This window comes from Manacus vitellinus, unplaced genomic scaffold, assembly GCF_001715985.3.
Source record: "Manacus vitellinus isolate BGI_N305 unplaced genomic scaffold, ASM171598v3 scaffold_28_pilon, whole genome shotgun sequence".
Lineage (NCBI taxonomy): Eukaryota > Metazoa > Chordata > Aves > Passeriformes > Pipridae > Manacus > Manacus vitellinus.
This window is the reverse complement of record NW_021940122.1, coordinates 2,778,802-2,792,618: the sequence shown is the minus strand read 5'-3', so window position 1 is coordinate 2,792,618 and position 13,817 is coordinate 2,778,802. Positions and strand designations below refer to the sequence as shown.

At 37.9% G+C, this 13,817-nt stretch overlaps 1 protein-coding gene across 2 annotated transcripts in view; it reads left to right on the top strand.

The window, feature by feature from the left end:
• Positions 1–13,817, top strand: part of FILIP1L (filamin A interacting protein 1 like) — a 198,390-nt gene that overhangs the window by 81,964 nt on the left and 102,609 nt on the right. For both annotated transcript variants that reach the window (XR_003915878.1, XM_029960683.1), the window contains exon 3: positions 7,827–7,917. The gene's annotated coding sequence lies outside the window, so the exon portion shown is untranslated. The remainder of the gene's footprint in view (positions 1–7,826; positions 7,918–13,817) is intronic.

Genomic DNA, 13,817 nt, shown 5'->3' with positions numbered 1-13,817 from the left:
TTGCCTAAACACTGACTCACCGAATAAAATCTATGGTACTCTTTTATATAAACAGTTCCTTTAAAAGCAGTAAAATTAAATACAGACAACATTAAGCTGAACATGAACTTTTGCCATCCCCATTCAGGCATCTGTGTAATTATAATCATTAACTCCATTAGCATGTGTTCCACGTTGAGAACTCTTGAGTTTTTTAATGATATGTTTCCATTAAGAATTTACTCATCTAGTGCATCTTTTCAGATTTAAAGATCATAGGATAAGTTTTCTTTAAGATATGTTTCCAAAATGCAGTCAGAAACTGCATATAAAATTTTATCTCAGGCATCAGTATGGCCTTTATTAGAAGTAGCTGAGCCTTACAGAACTAAGGTTTTTTGTTTGTTTTTTTTTCTGGCTAATTATTCACTTTGACCATTCTTTTCTCTTAAGGCAATGTTATTTCCAAGAAATGTCACTTATCTAAGTATCAAGGTTGTTTACATTCTACACAAATGTTACGCTCTCAAGCTTTCGTTTTTCAAAATGTCAAAAAGTAAAGGGGATGATGCTGTGCTTGTAAAAACATTCTTTATTAACAGAATGAGTCTCATGGCATTTTAGGTTTCCCACAAGACATTTTTCTGTCTATCATTTTAGAACTTTTTCCCACACATCATGTTCCTGATATAGGCTTTGGCAGGTTGTGAGATGTGAGCTGGCTGGAAAACTATAGCTTGCTTTCAGCATGCTCTTGTACAGTTAAAACATTAAGCACTTTTTGCACAAGATAATTCAGACTGAGCAGCTCACACAAAGACGACAGTTTCAGCTGAGGAAACCTGAAGAATGCCAAAGACTTTGTGATCGTCCTACAGAGAAAACAAAAGAATCTTGAAAAAATAATCAGCATTACTTGCAAATTCTACACTGACTTCATTCTAGTCTCCTAAGAGAGACTCAAGAGAGTCTGACAGCTAAAGGACACACATGCACAACTAGGAGAGCAAATCCCGTCTTCAGGTACAAAAAAGGCCCAATTAGCCAGCCCTCAATAAAGAGAATGACCAAGACTAAAAAGTATATCAGAGAACATGCTCAAGATTTCTTGATCAGTAAGTTCAATTTCCCAAGTATTTAATTAAGGCATCAATAGGTGAATCAGATTTGATGGGAATCATTGTACCTGCAGCCCAGGGAAGTTTCAAAAGCTAGAGACAGCATCACAAATTGGCTGTTTGCATATTGTAAGCTTTGATCTGTACAAATACACAAGAAGAAACAGGAGACTTTACTGACAGACAGCAACTGACTCATGGTCCTGTTGCAAAGCTTACTAATGTCATAACACTATCACTTCTAAACCCATGAATGTGAAAAAGACTAGTTGATAAGAATCAGAATTAATGTAAGAAGAGAGAAAGTTTCTAAAGCTGTCTGGATCACAGATATCTAATGGCACTTTTCATTTAGCCTTATGGTCAGCTATCTGCAAAAAGTGTATTTAATGTTTCATAAACATGGACTTTAAAACAAAAGTGCTTCTAATCAGATTTGGCAGGAAAGGGAGAAATGCATACATAGAATGAGGTAAGTGTGATCTTGCCCAGCTGAAGAACAGGGAATGGCAGGGCTTCAGGCCATGACTCACACAGACACTAAACAGTAGAGAGCTACAGATAATTCTCAGGTAAACTTTGCATGAGCCACTACGTCATCCTTCTCTACCCTTCCTGCATTAATCATGTCATTAGTAACCTGACGCAGCCTGAGAAGAATGTCTGATTTACAGGGAGCAGAGCAACGCTAGCAGAACAAACACTTTGGCAGGTCAAAAAAGGAAAGACCAACCTAAACTTCATTTCAGTTTGAACCACACCCTAAAAGAACGTGGAAACTAGAAAAAGAAAACCCCAAAAAAGATATCTTCCCACCGTGAGATTGTATACTTCATTCAAAGTTCCTGATGAACCAGTTACTTAGAGTACAAATATGAAGGATTTGCAAAAGGGCATGGATAAAAAGCCAGCCCAAACACGTACCTAAAAAGGCAAAGAAGGAAAAAAAAAACCCAAGCTTTCTTTTGAAGTTTTCACCACAGTTACGTAATTTCCATGTTAGTCTAGATGTTTTTAAACATCTTTCATAGCGTATAGTTGTGAATCAATTGTACAATGAGTACAAAGTGTACTGTTAGGATTCATGTCTCAGCCAGGTATCTTGGCTACTCCACTAAATATAGGAAGGACAAGGGGAAACACTGGAGCAAGAGAAAACCTGAAAATTTCAGAATTTCTTTTTAAAATTATTACTCATTCTGAATTGATAGCAGTCGCTTCAGTAAATGTGGCTATAATTTAGAATATTGTATGTGGCTATTTCACCTTAAACATCTTGAAAACGAAATGATCATTTGAAGGAAGGGCAGATCACTTCCATTCACTTTAAGCAAATAAAAACTCCTGCAGATTAAAAGCAGAATTAAATTATCCTCAGTTTCTTGAAATAAAGAAAATTATCACCCAAAATATGCAAGGGATAGCAGCAGGTAGTAGTAGCAGCAGCTGTGTTATTAAGTCCCCCAAAGCCATTTCACAGTAGCAATTCTCAGAAGATCATCCACAGAAAATGGCAAACCCACTGCTTTGGTTTTGTACAGGTTCTTGTGGCTTCATCTGCTTCTAATTTTTCCCAAGTGGGCTGCCTATTTTCTTTTTCTCTTTCCTTCCCAAAGAACACTCCCTTTTCCCTCACTTTCCTCTCATTTTATCTTAGTATCAATCCTGTGAACTGTCAAATTGATTTCTTAGCTTCACGACTTTAAACCACAGGATTGCAGGTCTACTTTCTGTCTTAAAGCAAAGCTCTAGAAATTGAAATCTCCTTTGTCTTTGACCCACTACAATGGCTGTACGTGAGCTACTGATAACTGAAGTGACATATTTAGATAAAAACATCTGATCATTTTGTTCTTAATCATTAATAATGGCATCCTTTTCTCAATATTAAAAATAACATACAAAATAGGACCAACTGTATACCTCCAATGTTAAGACAATGTATCAAAATAACAAAGAATGCAAAAAAGCAAGGAAAATGCATTTATCTTCTGACACCAGTTTGGAAAGTATCTTCATCATGCCATGACAGTAGGCCTAAATCTCTCCTTAAAATTGAATCAAGATGTTTTGAATGTTTGCTCAACTTATGTAAATGACATGTCCCTTTTCTGGCTTCTTGCTCTAAAGTCAACATTGACTTGAGAGAAGCAAAAGGCTGTTTTGTCCCTGATAGTTGTTCAATGTCATACGTAGAAAAACACTAATAACCCCATATCTCAACTAGGCAGTAATCTGCCTTAAAACTATTCCCTTTCTCATCAGTTTTTTTGAAGGTCAGCTAAAGAGTATGTGGGCAACAGCGAAAAATCTCTCAGAAGAATGCCTACATCGATGAACAGGGTTTGCCAGAAAACAGGAGGTTGGTAAGAGAGAGCTGTTTGTGCTGCATTCAGCAAAGGTGTTAAGGACAGTTTAACAATTTAGTTTTATTTTGGGAGGAGTGGGGGTGTCTAGCTTGTCTTTTTTAATTTAAGAACTGAAACCAAAGAAGAGATTTAGAGACAAAATGCCAATAGATTAATGAATATTCTATAGCGTATGTGAACACCCTGGGGAAAACCTGCACTGGGATAAACAACAGATTCCATCTTCCCCTGCCCTGAGGAGTATAAACCAGGCTCACAGTTTACACCTGATCTAATGGTGGCTTTCAAAACAAATACATTTCATACATATCTAGCAAATATTCCTCTTTCCACTCTGCACCCAAAACTTTCTCTTGGAAAAAAGGTCTCTTCCTTGACAAAGTCTTCAAGAGTATCTTTCAAATCTGCCAATAGCTTGCATTACATAGTACACCTAAAAATTTTAAACTGACCTTTGTCCCCTCTGAAAAAGCTGTCTGCTCCAAATGGCCCACACACATTCGGCAGAAAGCCAAGAAACTCTTTCAAACATATAAGGTATCTGTCACATGGGGTGAGCCTGTGTGTGCCTTTAACACATACTAAAGGGTGACAAGAGCTTTCCACAGTTTTGAGGACACATCTGGGTCCTTAGAGGCCTTTCCTATATCTTCCTTTGTGCCACTGCCTCCTTCCATGTCCACATCTAAAAAAGAGTCTCAAAAATTAACTCAAGCCTTGGAAGTAACATGCACGTGGACTTTGTCAGTACAGGCTGTAGAAAGGCAAGGAGGAGGAACACTCACAGCCCACTCAGCCTGCACACCTACTGTAGTGAGAGTCCTCCCCCAGGAAGCTGCAGTTTCCCAAAAGGAACATGCAATGGAGTTTGCATGTCTGTTATACGCCCCATGCAAATGCACAGAGTTTTCTGGTGGTGGGAACTGAATTTGATATCTTCTTGCCAATTTAAAAATCCATGCCTAGTAAAGGAAAACAAAATCAAAGACACAAAACAGACAATGGCTGCAGACACACCAGAAAAATGTAATGACTATAACAAAAGGCAACAGCAAGAGTGTGACAAGGGTGTATTAATGGGTCAAAAACCAGGCTGAAATGACTCAGAGGCAGAATCAAATCCCAGCAAATCTCCTTCAGAGACTGCAGGCCTTCATGCAGTTTGTATTCAAGTTCTCTTGAGATCATTAAAAAGAAGGCTCTATCTGGTCTTTCACCTCTCAGTCAGAAGGGCACCTTACCAAAACAGGTATCCCCTTTTAGCAGAGCAGAAACAGGCTCAGAAGCATCAAACTGTACCCTCTGAAAGAAGGGCAGCAAGTCAGAGCAGAGCACAAACAACTCCTACCAAACTGCCACTGGTGCAATGCAAATAGTTTTCTTAAAGTGATTGTAAAACTTTGGTAAGAAAATGCTGGTCAAGAGAGTTTATACAACTACTGCTCAAAGAGCACACCTACAGGTAAGAAATGTGGAGAGAGGGGACAGCACTGGAGTGACTTAGGTATTTTATCCCATTCATTCAAGGGAAGGCATGTCTAACTATCCTAAACTACAGCATTCCTCCTTCAAAATACTGCCTACCTTTGGAACCAGGACTTTCATGCACCCTATATACTTCAATTTTTCTGCTTTTTTATTAATGTATATGTAGGCATAATTTCAAGTATGCAAGAGAGAGCAGTACGTTGTGATTTTGAGTATTACTACATTCACATGTAACTACTCACAAAATTGATACCTTTAACCCATCCATGCCAGGCCTTATCTCAATTATCAGCCTTAAACAGCTCAGTAACACAAAGGTTAAAACATGAATTGAACAAAAATCTCAGTTCCTTGGATTTAAAAAAACCCACAAAATCAAAAGTCCTACTCTTTTCACTAAAAAATCCACAGATTTACAAACAGAGCTCTCTAAACAGTAAGGCATCATATTCCTTGATGTTCCTTGTGCACTATGGAAGAGCCCTTGAAGGGGACAGTCACAACAGCCTGGTTTTAGTTTCTTTCAGAATACCAAGACAAGTGCCAAATTCCTCTATACATTTGATGGAGAGGTATTTTAGCTGGATGCATAAAGATGAAGGAGAAAGGCCAGAATACATTGAGATCAAAAAGGGACAGTCACAGAACTGGCAGAAATTATGAACTGAACAGAAAAGAAACCCACCACATTTTGGGCATGGGTGAGACATGGAACAGACCTCTCTACAGTTGCCAGAAAAGCAACAGAAAGCCCCAAAATTACACTTGCTGCAAACCATTACTCAAGGAGTGACTCAAAATAGTAAAGCTCTATTTGGTTCTTAAAAAAAGTACTATGACAATGTGTCAAAAAGTGTTACACTATCTTAGTATGACTTCAGTATTTGTGAAAGCTATGTAGAATGACTTTCAGTGATATGTAAAAGCTATTTAAAAGCTTCCTTTCTCTCAGCATGGAGGGCTTGGAGGACTGAATTCTAGCAAGAAATCCCTGAGAGCCCATCCTCATTTCCTTGAGGATTTAACATATTGGACAAGTCACTGGGGTCTTGACAGGTGCACCAAATTCACATCTGGTATTTTCTTACTACCTCCTTCTCTGACTAAAGACAAGAAAGGACCAGAAAGCATCTTATTGTGCTATATTGAAAATCAGGAAAAAAATTTTTTTCCCTTCTTTTGAAGCAGAAGCAGAGAATTTCCTTATGTACATCTTATTATACTGGTCAAAACCAACCCAATATACTGTGAAGAAAAAAAAAATCCCTTAAATAACACATTTTTAACATCATTAATACATGAAAACAATTTAATTAAATGCCTCATGATAAATCTCCCTGAAAAACCAAGGAGACAGACTGATGGATCAACATACTTTCTCATATCTTGGATCGCTAGATGATTTCATAAGGTGTATGTTTACACTGCATTTTACAGAATATTTTTTTGGTTTTAACCAACAGTTAGTAAAACAGGATTCTGGTTTAATCTCCCTCCTGAGTTGGTAACTGTCCAGTAATTAAATAAAGTTTCTCAAAAGGTTAGCCCTTTTTGACTTCAGACACTGAATTCCATGCTTCACTGTCAAGAATTTGGAACTTAAATAAGAAAGCCACTACAGATCCAAAATTTGGTGCCTGTAACATTAAAACACAAAGACAAGTAAAATATAAGTCACAATGCGGGGCATCTGTACTTTTAAAAACTCAAACATGCTTCTTTTGTTACGGAGCATTATTGGAGCCTTTGTGGTGTTTGTTATCATACTAAAATAGCCAATAGAAAAGTGACCAAATGGCACATTAACTGAAAAAACACAAGAAAGATTATCATGGGAGTACTTGAGATTACCTGACATTGACACAGAGACAATTATACACATCCAAAAAGCAACATAGCCTAATAGAACTTTAGAAATCTAAGAGTTCAAGAAAGAGTTATCCAGAACACATGAGCTAACCCAGACTAACTGGTGCCTTCTCCCTCTACTCTGTCATTATCCATCAGTAATAGTTGGTTTAATACTAGCAATATATTATGCGGTTTTTCACTCTTGGCAATAACTTCCAGAAACAGCAGACAAATATAAAATATAATTCAGTCTGAAACAACTGTGTGTGTATATTAAATGAGTTGCTACCAGCAAATAACAAAAATATGCCTTGCTGCATCCAAATAATCCCTTCCCTTTCTTTTCTGTTACATCCTTGGATCATCATCTAAAAACACAGATCATGCTCGTTCCATTCCTCTGCATGTAGCAGGGCTGAGTTCAGTTTCACTCAGGTCCTCCTTCCAGTATCCTGCCTTTATCTCCTTGTGCACCTCACCTGAACAACTTGGTCACACCTCTGTAAAAAAGACCAACCTTTGCCAGTAGACCATTCAACATCCCGCAGCTCCCTGGCTGTGGGCTGAGCTTTTCAAAGGGCCCTTGGAGAGCAGTGACCCAGCCTCACAAACTCGGGAATCTCCAAAGATGAATTTACCTGTATAAGTTCTAGCAGCTAGAATTTGCTCACTCCTTACCAACAGAAATGAATGTTTTTCAAACTGCAGAAGAATACAGGGAAAAAGTACAGAAGAAACAAGCCTTTAAATGAAACAATAATTCAAGGGTAAATAGCTGTGCTTTATTTTAATATTCTTACAGGCATCTGCTAGACTTCATTGTAGTTAATCATATCATTCATGTGCAACTTTTTAAATAGTAGAATCTTTACTCAATCTATTCTAACTCTTAATAAATTATTTTTAATAAATTTATCAAGTTAATTCTGAAATAAGGATCTCTGCAATCTAAAGAAATCTCTTAAGCAATATTTACTTATGTTTGCTAAAACTAATCATTTACTTTTGAATTTTACTGCAGATTCATACAATAAGAGACACAGTTCTGGAGACAACTAAGAGGAAATTTAGGGGAAAATATCCCCAACTATCAGCAAAAGATCTCTGAACCGGTAAGAATTATTTCTATTTGCAGGTTTTTAAGTGGGTGCTACTGAAAAATATAAATAAAATATAAAGTCATTTCTCATGTATGAATTTTTCAGTACTATGAAAATAACAATAACCTGTACATATAGGACACTTTTTGCAGATAACTTGGTAGACTGACTAGTAAAAAATGTTAGATCTTTCAAAAGCCAAACCATTCCTTCATTTCTTTGCAAAAATTTAGAAGATTTTCTCACACTTCCTACACTGGGAATGTGAGGACATTGCTCCATTTATCCAATTCTTTTAAATTCTAAGTCACAGAATGCACTGGGGGGAAAATGGGATTTTGTTCTGCTTATTAAGGAATTCACTCGATTAAATTAGTGAAAAGCTTGTTAGATATCAAATCAGTTTTTGAGTGTGAAGTAAATGTGAAAATGTGTTCTAAGTAGATTTGTATTTCTCTCACATCACTTTTTCAAGTCAAAGATACTGCTTAAAAATAGTAAGCAAAACTATCAAAAGTTTTGATATGTGAATCCTCCATATGATTAAAAAGTAGGTTCATATAGCCAGCAATATCATTATATTAAATACATACAGTGGTTAACTCATCTGCTTTTGCCATTTGCACACTAGAGCAACAAGCAATGGTTTTTTTGGACTGAAATAATGTTTCTGTAAACACATTCTGGAATTTTACTGTTTCGTTTAAATTAATGTGGATCTTACGGTAAGTGGCCCTGGGAGAAAGCACATTTCTGATGTCTTTGCACGAAACACATACCTTCCTGAAACACTTCCTGTCTTGCACCCGTGTTTGGATATTATCACTGTTGTCTGACAAGAATGAGGTCAGCTAGGATTTGGAGGGATACTTTACAGCAGCTGTCCGGCAGTTCTTTGAAACTCCACAAGCCTTTAACTCCTGAACTGCCTCACCAAAACAATGTAGTCTTGCAGGGACACTGGAAGAACAATGACTTTTCAGGGTGCACAGGATGGAAGTCACTGAACAGTCTCAAAGTGCTTAACCGAGGGAAATGAACGGCCAAGCAAATGAGAAAGATCACAAAGAGGACATGTGATGTGAAGTGTTGCCACCTTTGCAGCAGTCAGGCCAAACCAGGGATGGGGAGGCAAGACAACAGGATATATGCAGAAGAAAGAGATACATTGTGCTTCAAAAACAGCAGAGAGAGACTCAGGTTTAAAATAGTAAGGTTTATCAGCATTCTCCCACAGAGACCCCCTTGGCCAACTCTCAGCAAATAAAACTGTCCAGTTGCTCAGTAGAACCAAAAGCTGAACTAAAGCTGTATAAGCAGCAAACAGTCCTCTGAATTTGCACAGAACTTAGTTATAAAGCGACACAACAAACTTCCATCCTCAACAACCTCGCAAAACTTCCTGATGTTTTAAAATTAGCTGCCTCAAGTCAGGCAGAGTGTCAGAAACCTTTTAAATTCATTTATGAAGCAGCATTCACACAATCACTCGCATGAGCTCTGTGTATGAATGAATCTTTCAGTAGTAAAAATGTGATCTGTATCAATCATGCCCATATTTCCATTAAATGAGCCAAAATTTGCACCCATGTTATATTGGCTGTGGGAGAACAGAGCCACAATGATGCAGACCAATGATACCTGGCATACAAGCTTTACTTGTATAAAAGTTCATGTGTTTAATTTTATTTTTTTTTTAATTAGAGTAGAAATTCCACTTATGGTGTAAATTTACTTCTGATCACTTTACTGAACTGCATTGGCCACTGTTTCCACTTGAGAAGCTTAAGATAATACAGACTCACCACATCACCAAACCCAAGTTTCTTTGCTTTACTGCTTTTTGACACACTGTGTAAGGGCTGTTGAGGAGACAACACCACACCACAGTCTCTCCAATTCAGGCACCAGAACAGGCTGTGAGAGAACAGCAGTTAGAAGTGCAGAGTATGTTTTTTAAAAGGCTCAGCTATGAGACTGGTGAGAGACTGTGATCATGCAGCGCAAATATCCTGATAAGATGTGAAATCCACAGCTTCTTACTTTCCTTTTTCACTATGGTTTCACAGGTATTGCACATATCCTCCCCCTTTTTGTACAGTGTGCCTAGTTTGCACCTCCTTTCAACAATACCGTGATGATTTTGTGATTTAAACCATAATTTAGTAACAATATTAAGGTTGGCATAGTCTTAAAAGAGCAGTGTTCCTCCTTAGGCTGCATACCGCTCACTCTTTGCAGGGTTTTGGCAGCAAGCAACTGAGCTCATCTGTTATCATACTGTGCAACGCTTCAGAATACATACCAGATCTAAGAAAGCATTTACAAACTCGGAAAAAAACATCTTTCACAAAACTGCTTCTGTGTTGCAAAAAGTCTGTATGCCTTCAGCTGCTTGTGTTCCCACCTGAGGCAGGGCGTATCCACACGTAACGTATGTTGTGCGTGTACGTGCAGGTCTGCAGGACAACCCTCTGTGCTTCCTTCCAAATGGCAACTTTTCAAAAAGCAGCTGCCACTGTGCACCTTATTGTGTGCTGTAACTCAAGCTAAAGGCAGAGAAGCAAGACAACACACAAGAAATTAGCTTAGCAAACCGAGCAAAACACAAAGACAAAAAGCAAAAGTAAGCAATTCCCAATTACTTTATCTGGCTCATGAATCAAACGAACAAATGTTCATGAATCAAGTAACATTCAAATGAATGTCCTTGTCCTATCACTACAGTTCCTGATGAACTTAGTTATAACGATTAGACTAAGCATATATTTACTGTGTATATATATATATATATATATATATGCAATTAAAAAATAAAATAGAGGGAACCAATTAAATGATAATAGACCAGAAACATTCTGGGGTTTGAAGCAATTGCAAAAGCTACTGTGTTCCTGGAAACTCATACAATAGCTCAAATTAGTTTGGACCGTTACATGCTCAAGACAAATACAAACATGTTCTTTAGGAACAAATTATCTTTGATGAAGTGGGGAAAAAATGCCCAATCTTACAAGCGGCTTATATGAATAATTTTACTTTTTGCTTACCAATGAAACATTGATTTCATCTAAATCTAGCTTTAAGTGCCTAAAATTGGCCTTTTCATAGCTTATATGTAAGTATCTTAGTGATACAGAGGAGCGGGGTCAGAGAGAAGAGAACAAGGGAAACCAGTTAGGAAGATTTAAGAGACACTAGACTTTGTGCAGAAAATCCAGTCTGAGGGAAACACAAGAAAATACAATAAAAGAAACTCTAACAGCTACTACTGCTTCACCTGATACATGCAGGTTGATTTAAAATGTTCACAGCACCCTTCACCAGCAGGTATAACAATACCTCTCCTAAAACACTTGCAGCTTGAGGCACGTGAATGATCACTGGTTCACTCGGTTAACGAAAGCAGACAGGGACAAGAAGGAAGCCTGAATCATTTTGCAAAGCTAACCAGAAAGCAACCCCTGACAGTTTTGGTGTGGGTTCTGCTCTGGAAATATAAGAACCGGGAAACATTAATGAGGGAAAAATTTCACAAAGTCTTATGAGGACTGCAAAATAATTTCCACAGGAATGCAGAGGAAGTCTCATCCCTTGTGATACCTAAAACTAGATGGAACAAAATAGTGGAAAGGAACCCAAGGAAAAAGCTAGTACTGACAAGTAGACAGACTATATGGAATACATTTTTTCTTGCATCTCTGACTTATATTAACATTTTTGTGGCTCTTGAGGCAGCAAGGTAAGAGCTTTGGTTTATACTCCATAAACACAAGCCAAAAGCCTCCCACGGTTCCATTTGGTAACGTCAGCTTAACATGCTCAAATATACACAGACTTCTGACAATGAGTCAAGTTCCCACTCAAACACAAATTATGCCAAAAAACACCCAAAATTATTTCAACTAATAAACACTTGGTTAAAAAGCATGTCAAATCAACTTGGTCTTTACATCAATTTAACCGCCTCTTACCACAGGCATTGCCTAAGCCAAAGTGTGCTGCAGGAAGCACCAAAAGATAAAGGCAATTGAAAACATTCTCACAGCACTCCTCTGACTGTCATCACTCCTATGGTTGCACAAAGCTTAGGACTCTGCACTTGGAAAAGAGATTCTCCCACAACTGGGTATGTGTTGTGAAAATCTTTTTAAGGATGTCAATGTCCTGACTCTTGAAGACTAGAATTTGGGGCAAATACTGCACCAAAACTTATTTCTTAAAAGAAATATCAAAATCTTGTATCATGTCATGGTACACAGTTTCAAAGCTCTTTCAAAAGAGTTGTCCTTATAAAAGACACCTCTTCACGAGAAATACAATACTTGAAAATATGCACACTGCTACCCCAAGTTCATACAGATGCTGTTCATTAGCATATTTATTCTGTTTACAAAACTGTGACATTTGGACTTCAGATTTTTCCCAATTCCATTCCAACTCCCCTACTAAGTTTGTAAACTGAACATTAAAAAGACAGCCAAAGCGAAAAAATAAAAATTCAACACAAAGGACACAACCAAAGTGCAAAGTAACTTGTGATATGCTGCATTTATAGATCCTGAAATTGTCTTCTCCAAATGGCTGTTCTTTCCAAATTTTCACAACTACAGTAATGCAGAAGGCAGAGCTGGTGTGGTTAGCTCTTACCCAAGGGGCCTTTCCAATGTAAGTAGCATCCCTAATAGACCATTCTGACAAGCAATTAGATAAAAGTAAGGCAAATTTCCACCAGACAGATGAAAGGAATACAACAGAAATGCATGTCAGCTAAAACATTGATTGCAATACTATCTCTAGTAGCAGTTATAGCAGCTAAAAGCTGGTTTTCCTAATCAGGACTGAGCCACACTTGAGAGGCCATCCTGAAGCGTATCTTTTTCCATAATAGTGAGCCTTTTCCTCTGCAACTACCATTCTGAAGCTAACTGTGGAAAAATAAATACTAAATTCACTCAAAACACTTGAGAAAAAAGTTCTCAAACCCAGTTCAACAGAAAACACATGTATCCAAACACAATGTCCTGTCTCCATATGTATTTCCTCCTACAGAATGGTGACATGAGCTAAAATTTCATTCCCACTGAGAGATCTGTTGACTATGCATGGAAAGATGAATCACTATTCTCAATGGAAATAATGACTCGTGACAGCAGTTAACTTTTCATATATAAAGTACCACATGAGCAAAGTTAGCCTGACTCCCCACTGTAAATAATTAGTGGATTGAAACAAAATGTATTTCACTACCTCGCTTTAAAAAGCACTGGAGAACTAATAGTCCAGAGTCGTACCTGTGCTACAGGAAAAATGCATGAGGAAAGCCAGAGGCTGATCTAGTTCAAAAACCTTTCTGAAAGTGGCCAAAAGCAGAGGCTTGGGCAAAGACAACATTTGGGAGCATCAAAAGGGTGATCATTCTCCCAGTGTGCCCTCAGCTGTCACTTAAGGATTTTAGCTGCCTTCAGACTATTCTGCTAAACTACCACAACCAAACTGTTTCTCTGTGAATCTCCCTACTGGCTGCACTGATACCTCTGGCTCAGCTGTCTCCTGTGGCACTGACCTCTATGGGTTAGCAGCTGTGTGCTGGACAATGAAGTATTTCACTTTGTTTCACTTTTGTGGCAAACTGATCCACTGAGTGTCCCCGATTATCATGCTATGAGCAAATAATTATTTCCATTTACTCCATGTATACTGCTCAGGCTATCTGAGTCCTAAATCACATGCCTCTTACACATTTTCTTTCCCATTTGAACAGTCATGGCCTGCTAGTCCTAGGACGTAAGAGCACAGGTAATCTGGTTCTACTTTACATTTTATGGAGACGGGATCAACAGTATCCAATACCCAAAATACGTTTGCACAAAGACATAATGATGCCTTCCAGTTTAGCTCACTTGCTGTGT